General features: G+C 37.4%; 1 pseudogene; it reads right to left on the bottom strand.

Annotated features, from left to right (window-relative positions):
• Positions 1-4,147: 4,147 nt before the first annotated feature.
• Positions 4,148-6,894, bottom strand: LOC141401760 (uncharacterized; annotated as a pseudogene).
• Positions 6,895-10,113: the final 3,219 nt, after the last annotated feature.

The raw sequence follows: 10,113 nt of genomic DNA on the forward strand, positions 1-10,113 counted from the left end.
AAATTTTAAGTAAGGTTAGGGTTTACGACGAAGCAGAAGATTGCAATTTAAGATGATAATCAGATAATATTTAGCGGGTTAAGTGGACCAAAACTTTTGTGTAAAATTTGTATTATATCCTGAACGTCAACGTGAGTGATATTTTTGGAAGGCGATCTTTTAACCTTTCCATTGATGTCAATTATGTGGAAAATCGTGGTCATACAACAGCGTTGCACCCTTTTATATACAAGGATCCCACAGTTTTAATTGTGTGCAGTGTAATTACTAGACATCGGATTTATGCATGTTTTTTATTTCTTATCCGATTGGACTCAAATTTTGGATCTAGGCGTTTTAAGGGTCCATTTTTCGATATTTGGGGTCATATCAAAAATATGCAAAAAAATGCCCAAAATAATCCAAAAAATATGGAAAATATGCAGAATATGCAAAAAATATGCAAACAGTTTTTAGCAGTAGATTTTTAGCAGATTATTATGTTATTGATGCCTCTTACGACAGTGTGGTGTAGGGTATATGGTGTTGTAGTACTATTTTTTATTGTTAAACTATGCAAAAATATAAAATTTGATAAAATATCAATAATTTTATGTAAATTCAATATTTCCTTTGTCTTAATTTGTAGCTTTAGGCTGGTTTTAACTCAAAGGGAAGAAATCGATGTCAGATTTTTTTTAGGCGGGGGGTGCCGTCTAGGTTACCAGTTTAGATTAGATTTTAGATAGATTTAAGATTAAGATTGCCAATTGGAATAAGTTAACACGTGCTACTGCGGCCTCGAAGGTATGCAAATCTCGTCTCTCTCAGCGACCCATATCTGTGGAACGGTTAAAGCTATTTGCCCGTATTATGCATTAAATTAAAGTCCATTCTGTTCATTTTATGTTCAAAAACAAAATACGTAAGTATTACTGAATTCGATATAGAAAGCCCGATTAACGTGACTACGTATGCCTTAGGGCGAAAATGGAGCCTATCTGGGTACAGCCGACTACTTGGAGAACGCATTGTTTTAGTTGTTCGTCCTTTGTAATTAATTGGTTGTAATCTGTGGTGAGCTCGACTCGGAGTTAATGTGACGTTTTTTAGGAATTTCTAACAGTTGTTCTTTTGTAAGTTTGGGTCGAATATTTCCGGAGAAGTTTCCATCTTCGCTTTGTTAAGATTTTTGTCGCCATTTGACTCTTTACGGTGTTTTGCACTGTCGGATCAAATAATGCCAAGCCAACAAGTTCAGGACTAAGATACCACAGGTGATTTATCATTTTTATACCATACACCACTATGTGGAAAGGGTATTATAAGTTTGTTTTGGAAAAAAATTCATGTAACACCGCGAACTATTCGTCGGAGACCCCCAATGTGGTATACCAATCTTCATATCTCGGCGAGATAAAGCGATTTTGAGATGTGTGTCCGTCCGTCCGTCCGTCCGTGTGTCCGTCTGTCCATTATAAATTGTAATCAAACTCCAGGCCCAAATAATGAACCGATAGTCACGAAATTTGGTATGGAGGTCGGTTTCACATCAGAATAGATCGCTATTGTAATTGGTGATGATCGTGAAATATTTAGCGGGTGAAATGGACCAAAAACATAATTTTTATTCGAATTTGCAGCTGCTCTGTAGGTCGCAATAATAGCCCGATGGCCTCGAAAATTCGAACAAGGTAACAGTATATGACAAAGAAGATGCTTGCAATTTGAGATGGTGATCGGATGATGTTTAGAGGGTAAAATAGACCATAACTTTTGTGTGAAAATTGTGAAAATTTTTTATATACCGGTTATATCTTTATTCCTGGAAGACACATTCCGCCCACGTAAATAATATTTGGAAGTACAACTCTTGCCCTTTCCATTGATGCCAATTATATTGATTTACGCGGTCAGATAACAGAGTTACAACCTAATATCCAGTTTTTTGTTTGAAGTGTAATCATAAGCACAGAAATTTGCACGAGGTAAAGGTTTAGGTCGAAGAAGATGCCTACAATTTTGGATGACGATCCGATATTATATAGCGGGTGAAATGGGCCATTACTTTTGTATGAAAAATATACAAATTTTATTTTTGGTCCATATTTTTATCCCTGAATGGCATATACCGGCAAGGTAGCCTACATATGGAAAAATAAATACTGATATTTCTCCTGATGCAAATTGCAATAATGTGTCTGCTAGATAACGGGCCTACTGCCTAATATATAATGGGTTTTGTGTATAGAACCACAATTTCCTCTCATACTACAAATTGTTTTAATCATGACAGAGAAATTTTCAGTTCAGTTGTCCAATTGAACTTTTATACAAATATTGCAGCATTCGCCACCTATTGTATACCCTCAGCCTTTAGGTTAATACAAAATATACAAAATACGACCAAAGATGTGTCCATCGAAAAAATGATTTTAGACCCCAAGTATGTTTGGACGAAATTCTTTTCAAACAATTTGAAGTCGACTTAGCCCTGTCCGTTCATCTGTCTCTCTTACTGTCTAGCTGCGCACGAAAACTCCCGAACGGATCTACCGATGCGAACCAAATTTTGCACTTCGTAATTTTTTGCCCAACCTTAGTTTAATTTCGAATATGGGCTATATCGGTTCACTCCTTCGGGCAACTCCCCCACAAAAGTTCAAAATTTTTCTGAAAAATTGTGTGAACTATAACTTTGCACATCCTATTATTTCATCCAGTAATGTATCAGGTTGGAATATGGACTATATCGGTCCCGTCCTTCGAGTACCTCCTACACAAAATTTGGGAAAAGTGCAGTTTGAGGAACAGTCTCGGATCTATGTATTTGAATCGAAGAAGATTCTTTTCACTGTACCTATTGCAACGGTACTATTTTTCCGGAGTAAAAAAAAATAATTCTCAAACTTTTTCAAAAATCAGAAGTTAGCTTACTACAATTGATTTGGTTACATTCCGATACCTACAAAATACAAAATATATTTTTTTCATAGGGCATAATTATTGTGCTTGTTTTTTTTTTTTGGTCAGATGCTGAGGGTATATCACCGTTAGCGGAGCTGTATAATGGAATATGAATAATTTTGGGATTTATAAATTTGTTTGCATGCAAATTATTTGAATTTCTATTCATTATTAGTTATTTCTATCGGTATAAAATATGTATATAAACACAATGAACTATTTTCGAAATGGCCTGAAAATCACACAACTGCGTGCATTACCAAGCACATGTGAGGACGATAGATCTTCAATAAACCCACAATCAATGTGAATTTTCCAATTTTGGCATATTGTTTAGAAAAGTATAATTTATATAATTGTTCCACAAATATCCCAGTAGGGACAAGGGAGGCTTATCTTATACCAATGGATTCATGTTATGTCATTGATATGTGACGTATTTTTTATCGCCGAATCCGAAAGGCATGTCCTAAGTTGCCACTTGTAGAAAAGTTTTTCATGTCTGAAGTACTCAGGAAATATCGGCAGCATTACAAATGGGTATTATGCCACCGTTGAAAATTTGATGTAGCCAGGCGTGGGAATCATACTCGGACATTCAGCGTGCAAAGTGGTGGCACATAGCTAATTCCTAGAAGTTGTGGTGTAGGGTATCACATGGTCGGCCCCGTCCGACTATAGCCTTTGCTTACTTGTTTTTAAGATAGTTTCCATATTGATTAGAATTGATAAGTAAATATTTAATTTAGAAGTATCAGCAAATTAAGAGCATCAGCCAGCTTTGCTGATAGAGATAAACTACCAGACAGTGACGTTAAGAAGAGAAGCAGACCCAGTATTTGTTGGTTTTCCAAAAGATTACCGTTGTAATGAATACCGCTTGAACTATCTGTATGTTTAAAATTTATCCGCGAACAAGTGTGCTCCTGTTCCTAAGCCTAAATGTTTGAACTTTTCGAATTTGCCGTACGAGTGCAATTCTTTCGTAAGTAATGATAGTTGCAGTGAATGGTTACCTCATTATTTGTTTATTTACAACATAACACCACATTTTGATATAGGATATTCACGCTTCGAATTAGTTTCAGGCACTTTTTCAACAGTACCAGGAGAAGGAATAATGAAGAGCGAAAATGTATACCTCATATAGAAAAAAACAAATATTTCTAAGAATGAAGTAGCACTCGGAATTTGTTTGAGATATTTAAAAAGACAAGAAAAACAATTTTATTAAATAACAAGATGTGAAATATAACAGCATGTAATATAAACACAAGTTTAATTAATACCAAAACGCAATGGATTAAAGACAATTCAAAGTCACTGATTTAGTGAGTGGATGTGTCACGACGTTTACGGTACTTTAAGCGACGAACAGTTTTGTATTCATAACCATCGGCACCCAAAACAGCTGAATCTTGAGATTCTTCTTCGGATTTTACTTCAGCAACATGTTCGGTAACAGTTTCTTCAGCAGGAGGCAAATATTCGTTGGCAATTTCAGAAACATCGCGACGGTTGCGGTACTTCAAGCGACGAACGGTTTTATATTCATAACCACCGGCACCCAAAACTGCTGAATCTTGGGGTTCTTCTTCGGATTTTACTTCAGCAACAGGTTCGGTAACAGTTTCTTCAGCAGGAGGCAAATATTCGTTGGCAATTTCGGAAACATCGCGGCGATGGCGATACTTCAAGCGACGGACGGTTTTGTATTCATAACCATCGGCACCCAAAACAGCTGAATCTTGGGGCTCTTCCTCAGATTTGGCTTCAGCAACAGCTTCAGTAACTTCTTCCTCAGCAGGTGGCAAATACTCATTGGCAACTTCGGAGACATCGCGGCGATGACGGTACTTCAAGCGACGGACGGTTTTGTATTCATAACCATCGGCACCCAAAACAGCTGAATCTTGGGGCTCTTCCTCAGATTTAACTTCAGCAATAGCTTCGGTAACAGTTCTTCAGCAGGTGGCAAATATTCGTTGGCAATTTCAGAGACATCGCGGCGATGACGGTACTTCAAGCGACGGACGGTTTTGTATTCATAACCATCGGCACCCAAAACAGCTGAATCTTGGGGCTCCTCCTCAGATTTGACATCAGCAACAGCTTCAGTAACTTCTTCCTCAGCAGGTGGCAAATACTCATTGGCAATTTCGGAGACATCGCGCCGATGACGGTACTTTAAGCGACGGACGGTTTTGTATTCATAACCATCGGCACCCAAAACAGCTGAATCTTGGGGTTCTTCTTCGGAATTTACTTCAACAACAGCTTCAGTGACGCTTTCCTCAGAAGGAGGCAAATATTCGTTGGTAATTTCAGCGACATCGCGGCGATGACGGTACTTTAAGCGACGGACGGTTTTGTATTCATAACCATCGGCACCCAAAACAGCTGAATCTTGGGGTTCTTCCTCAGATTTGACTTCAGCAACAGCTTCAGTAACTTCTTCCTCAGCAGGTGGCAAATATTCGTTGGCAACTTCTGAGACATCACGGCGCTTGCGGTACTTCAAGCGACGGACGGTTTTGTATTCATAACCATCGGCACCCAAAACAGCTGAATCTTGGGGTTCTTCTTCGGAATTTACTTCAACAACAGCTTCGGTGACGCTTTCCTCAGAAGGAGACAAATATTCGTTGGTAATTTCAGCGACATCGCGGCGATGACGGTACTTCAAGCGACGGACGGTTTTGTATTCATAACCATCGGCACCCAAAACAGCTGAATCTTGGGGCTCTTCCTCAGATTTAACTTCAGCAGCAGTTTCGGTACCAGTTTCTTCAGCAGGTGGCAAGTATTCATTGGCAATTTCGGAGACATCGCGTCGTTGACGGTACTTCAAGCGACGAACAGTTTTGTATTCATAACCATCGGCACCCAAAACGGCTGAATCTTGAGATTCTTCTTCGGACTTTACTTCAGCAACAGGTTCGGTAACAGTTTCTTCAGCAGGAGGCAAATATTCGTTGGCAATTTCAGAAACATCGCGACGGTTGCGGTACTTCAAGCGACGAACGGTTTTGTATTCATAACCATCGGCACCCAGAACAGCTGAGTCTTGAGGTTCTTCCTCAGATTTGACTTCAGCAACAGCTTCAGTAACTTCTTCCTCAGCAGGTGGCAAATATTCGTTGGCAATTTCAGAAACATCGCGGCGATGACGATACTTCAAGCGACGAACGGTTTTGTATTCATAACCTTCGGCACCCAAAACAGCTGAATCTTGAGGTTCTTCTTCGGACTGTACTTCAACAACAGCTTCGGTGACGCTTTCCTCAGAAGGAGGCAAATATTCGTTGGTAATTTCAGCGACATCGCGGCGATGACGGTACTTCAAGCGACGGACGGTTTTGTATTCATAACCATCGGCACCCAAAACAGCTGAATCTTGGGGTTCTTCTTCGGAATTTACTTTAACATCAGCTTCAGTAACTTCTTCCTCAGCAGGTGGCAAATATTCGTTGGCAACTTCTGACACATCACGGCGTTTGCGGTACTTCAAGCGACGGACGGTTTTGTATTCATAACCATCGGCGCCCAAAACAGCTGAATCTTGAGGTTCTTCCTCAGATTTTACTTCAGCAACAGCTTCAGTTACTTCCTCCTCAGCAGGTGGCAAATATTCGTTGGCAATTTCAGAGACATCGCGGCGTCGACGGTACTTCAGACGACGCACAGTCTTATACTTATATCCTTCGTCATTTAGGATGGTCGCTTCAGCATTTTCGATAGGTTCACTACCAGACACATCGGCAATTTCGCTTTGCAGCCTTAACCCATTGTTATAAGGGATAATTGCAGCAGAAGCCAATGTTGCAAGACCTAATAAACCAAAGATTTTCTAAAAAGAAATTAGAGTGGAATTTTGTTATGAATTTTATTGATGTTGAATATGCGAATTGATACAAACCATTTTTACTAAGTCTTTCAAGTTCGAGTGATATGTTAAAGAAGTGAACACCAATTGCTGAATGATTTCGTTGTTTCAATTAATGGCTTATATATTATTCAATATTTGCACATTTTCTTAAGGGGAAGTAGTTCATCAGCAAAACCGGAAGATAACGGTGACGTACGCAATGGGGAATATATAAGTACGAAGATTTGTACATGTGTTCTGTGTGAAGAGATGATGAGATTGCAAAATTAAGTTGTGCAAAGAACTTTATGAACTTTGTGGCAGCAGACAATTTGCTTTGCACGCAATAAAATATCTATAATAAGAGGATAGCAAAAAATAACAACAACAAAACCTATCATTTACACACACCTATGCCACAAATAGCTATAAAACACACCTGACACATAGCCACGGCCGTACCAACACAGGTTACTGGCATTCATAAACCCTGCATTCTTATAACGAACACTCATGAGTCTCTGAATACGGCGTTGAAGCTTAAAAAAGTATACGCCACTTAAGTTCTCAAGTGTCTTGTCCGACAACGATACGTTATGCCAGACGCTTCCAGTCGTCTACTTGCTATCGTGACGTACCTACTTGTTGCTGAAGGTACCACCACAACGTTGTTTTTTTACAAAACGTTTTGTATTCATTGTGTTATTGTTAAAGAATAAATCTTGAGAGTTGTTACAATTGTATGTTCACAACAATACGTCTGTATGCATGAGAACGCTTTTACTTATTCTCACCTTGATGTGCGGTAGTACAAAAATAAATTTATGTCTGTGTTATTTGCCGTGTGCGGAAATATTGTATTTCCTATTCGTGTCAGTTCATGTAGTAATTGATTCTTCTTTAACATTTCGTAATTATTAATGTGAAGAAAGCGAAAAATTTAAGATTGTATGTTGCGAGTAGAATATTAAAGATAAATACTTGACAGAACTTTTGCAAGAAGGAAACTATGAAACTGCGATTTTCATTTTGTAACGAAATGTTGTCTGGAAACAATTTTGCCCATTCTGCTGAAATCCATTGAAATTTGGATATAGCTCCCATTTATTTTTTGGCCGTTCATTTTTCTGATGGGCCAACCACGCTGTGTTCATATGTAAGTAAGTTTTTATTACGAAAGTCGGACAGATAGCAATACTGACCTATTAAAATCAGTTACGATTATTAAGATATAAGTCTGTTCAATCTCATGTTTATGTTTATCTTCTTTCACATTTTGTTAGTTCATAAGCCGTAATATGTTCAGGAACATGAAAGGCAGGCAAAAAATCCACTGGTTTACTCCTCAGAGGAATAATTCATAACCTGTGAAGCTAAGAATTTTTATTACTGAAAGGAAACTATACATTTTTATTATGTTGTAGTCGGCTCAGCCCGACTTTGATCTTTTCCTCAATGGTTCGGTTTGCAACTCATCCAAATAACCATATTGAGTATGTGTACTAAGGTTATAAAATTTCTGCAGTTTTTGAAAATATCAAAAATACCACCACATAGCATGGAAAAATATTAAGAAATGCAATATCACTTTTCCCTTACCGTTAAAAAATGTTCCGGACCGATTGTATACAAGTTTTTCATTGCATTTTTTTCTTATATGCTTTCCATCATAATAGCGTATGGTAAATTTCAAATTTCGTTTTCAATTCAATCAAAAAAAAAAAAAAATTAAAAACATTTTTTGCTTTTGTTAAGAAAAAAAATCGTGTTTTCAAATCTGTTCCCGCAAACAAAATTGGATGCTGCGCCCAAAATTTATGGGGGGTTTTATTCCCTTATAAAGAAAAAATATTAAAAAACTTCCTTTGTGTTGTAAATCCGAAATGTATATATAATTCGGTAACAGCATTTAATATATATCCCTAGACGTCTAAATGTTTGCTAAATTGGTTTTTATTTTCCCGGAAAAATCAAAAAATAATGCAGGAATCTTGGAGTAAATTTATTCTAACTCAGAGTTTATAAAAATCTATAAAAAATAAATTAAAAAAATACGTACAGAATCTAGACAATGCCCAGAAAAGTGTGAGACCAAAATTTTAAAGATTGGGTTTAAAACATATTGCAGCAACAACAAAAGACAAAATCTTATTGTTGGAATATTATTTCAAAAATATTTTTTTTTGGTTTAATACGAAAAAATTGGAGAAACATTTTTAGGAGTTTTATTAATTTTCTTTAGAGTTAAGCTTGATGACCGAAAATTTTTTGCAAGTGAAAAAGGAAAGCCGAGGGCTCGAACCCACACAGTCACCAAATTACGTGACCTGGTTCCGCTATTAGTTGAGTAGCTCTTCAGACGTATCGACTGTGGGATGACTTCTCTGTCCTAGAAGGAGTTATTCTACTATTTCGCTAAATTTCCATACAAAACCTGAAGTATTTTGCTAAACTACTTCTTCAAGGAAAATAGTTTGTCATCGTGAAAGTATATTTGCTTAGTTTGATTAGCAATAGATTTAAGAAGTACAGAGTAATATTGAAATCACAACCAAAGAAAAACACAAAATTAACAAGTAAGAAAGGTATTAAGTTCGGCCGAGCCGAACTTGTTATACCCTCCATCACCAGTTGTATTACCAAATATTTCTGGGGGAAAGTTTTATACCACCAACGAAGACTATGTACCAAATTGCAGCCATTTCGGTGCGATAATGAAGGTAAAACCTTCAAAATACCGAATATCGGGAGGTACCGTTCTATGGGGGCTATATAAAGGCGTGAACCTATACCAACAAATTTCAGGTAGAAAGTTTTATACACCCAACGATAACTAAATACCAAATTTCAACCATTTTGGGAGGATAATGAAGCTTAAACCTTAAAAATACCGAAATCGGGAGGTACCTTCTATGGGAGGTACCAACGTGGGCCATCAATACCAACCATCCTGCAAGTAATAAAAACTTCTGTACCAAATATTAACTCTCTATCTTTAAAATTGCGAGCTGTATCTTGATTTCAACAGACAGACGGACATGGTTAGATCGACATAGAATTTTATGCTGATCAATAATATATATACTTTATAGGGTCTCCGACGAATATTTCGATGTGTTACAAACGGAATGACAAATTTAATTATACCCTCCATATGGTGGAGGGTATAAAAAGCGTGTAATTCGCGAATTTTTTTGAAATGTACTGTACTTTTCGGATACAGCGAGAGCATCTCAATCAATATGTATGAATTAATCCATGTTTCATTTAGCAGACAAAGTGTGCCGGACAGTGTCACA

This window comes from Musca autumnalis, unplaced genomic scaffold (genome assembly GCF_047663935.1).
Source record: "Musca autumnalis isolate F117 unplaced genomic scaffold, ASM4766393v1 scaffold_4, whole genome shotgun sequence".
NCBI lineage: Eukaryota > Metazoa > Arthropoda > Insecta > Diptera > Muscidae > Musca > Musca autumnalis.